Consider the following 2,192-nt stretch of genomic DNA (forward strand, 5'->3'; position numbering starts at 1 on the left):
TTGGACCTTTAGGAACAGTGAAGAAAGGATTTCAAGAGCAACTGGACAAACTCCCATGGAGAGTCTATGCCAAAGAGCGAAAGAGGGACTGCTCACATACTTTGACAATATTTAGCTGAACACCAGAGATTAAACCTGGTTGGCCCCTGGTGAATGAACCAGCAATAAATGAACAAATGCTGAGAAAATAATATTAACAATAAAATGGATTGAGTCAAAGCAGAAAACTATTCTGCAATTTTTTTTGGAAACCACAAACCTCACATCTTTTGCACCTAAATGAAGAGGAACCATCTGGCCTGTTATCAGTACACAAGTCAAAAGGCTGCCTCTTTCAAGGCATGGATGTGCATTTGAGCAGGTTTCAGAACAACAAATGACCCGTGCCAGACAAAGTCGTAGAAGAGTCAATGTGCTAAACTGACCTGCCTCCAGACCTCTCACCAATTGAAACATTTATTTTAAAGCGTCATGAAACCAGCAAAGGTCCAGGACTGTTGAGCAGAATCCTCTGTCAGACAAGAARGGGACATTGCCCTCTAAAAACTGATCTCTACACTTTCTCAGGGTTTCCAGACTGTTGTTAAAAAAGACGATGCTTGAAACAATGACATGTCAAATAAAACTGCACTTTCTCATATAAATTGTACAATTTCTTAYTTTTGACATTTGGTTACATTTAGGATGTTTTATCATGATTAAAAAGTGCATTTATGAGATTTGCAAATTATTGCACTTTATTCGTTTTACATTTTACACAATATCCCAGCTTTTTTGTTAGTGGGTTTTTTTCACAAAAAGTATTCATCAACTATTATCCACTTCACATAACAGCATTGTTGTTCCATTTTCTCTTGACTTATTAATGAATGTGTTCACTGTGTTTGATGGGACATCTACTACTCTGGAAAGTTTTTAACTCTAACACTTTTTTACAAAGAGATACTTTTATGGGTTTTGTGCGTCACCTGTGAACCCAGCCTTTTGCAGAAGAATAAAATGCAATAAATATCCGAGAAATCCTTTCAAAAATTGTTATTTTGATTAGAGTGGTTTTAATTGACGTATGCCAACCGAAGGCAGCACTTAAACGAAAAGATGTTTCAACAAATTGTATGAACACTTGTGCAACCAGCTTAACYCATATTTTTATTTTTAACCTTTAGCCCCACCACAGACTTTTTCCAGTTGATTTGCACAAAATATGTTTTTATGTATAATACTTGTTACATAGAAATGGGAGATGGTCTCAAAATAATTTAACATGGTACCTTTTTCTGTTTTACAAAAACAGGGATGAGTAGACTTTTTGTCCACTATGTGTGTGTGTGCGTGTGTGTGTTTGTGTGTGACATACTCACACACAAATGCACAGTACATCTATTTTTATGAGGAATTTACATTGACTTCCATTAAATTCTACAGCCTAACCCTGACACCTTACCCTTAACCCAACCTAACAGGTTACTGAACCTAAAATTAACATTCCCACCTTAGTCCTAAACCTYACCCCCTGCCCACCAATGGCATTTTCCCTCATGGGGGGCCAGGCTTAGGTCCCCACAAATAGGTATGTATGCCAAAAATGGTCCCCACATAGGGAAAACCCACATTTATTCTTGTTTTTTTCTAGATTCTCTTTGTGTCTGTTCAGGGGGGCGTGGCTTTTTGGATTATGGATTACAGGATTACAGGTCATTGTTTTTTCTCTTCTTGTCTTTTGTTTTCTGCTCTGGTGAAGAGGATGAGCAGCTTAATCCAGCATGCAGTGAGTGATGTCACAGCTGTCGGTGATGTCATAAACAAAAAAACTGATATACTTCTCTCCTATATAGCTATGTGCGTGTGTGTATGCAAGTGTAGTTTCTCTAGACCTTTGCAGGACCCTCAACAGAGACCTCAGATCCTTCTTTTGGGCCCCTAGCCCTTGCGGGTCTTGCGGGTCAAAAGTGACCCACTACCATGTTTAGTTGCAGCCCTTTTCCTAAAGGGACCCCATCTTTAGAAAAAGTGAAACTTTGTTTTTTTATGTTTCCATGTGGGCTGTACACCACCAAGGTCCAAAGATTGTTGTAGGGGTCATTTTTGGCCCGTGAATTATTAAAGCATTTAAAAACCAGAAAGAAGTTCAAAAACCACAACTCTCTCTAACACACACACACACACACACACACACACACACACACACACAC

Source organism: Austrofundulus limnaeus, unplaced genomic scaffold (genome assembly GCF_001266775.1).
Source record: "Austrofundulus limnaeus strain Quisiro unplaced genomic scaffold, Austrofundulus_limnaeus-1.0 Scaffold685, whole genome shotgun sequence".
Lineage (NCBI taxonomy): Eukaryota > Metazoa > Chordata > Actinopteri > Cyprinodontiformes > Rivulidae > Austrofundulus > Austrofundulus limnaeus.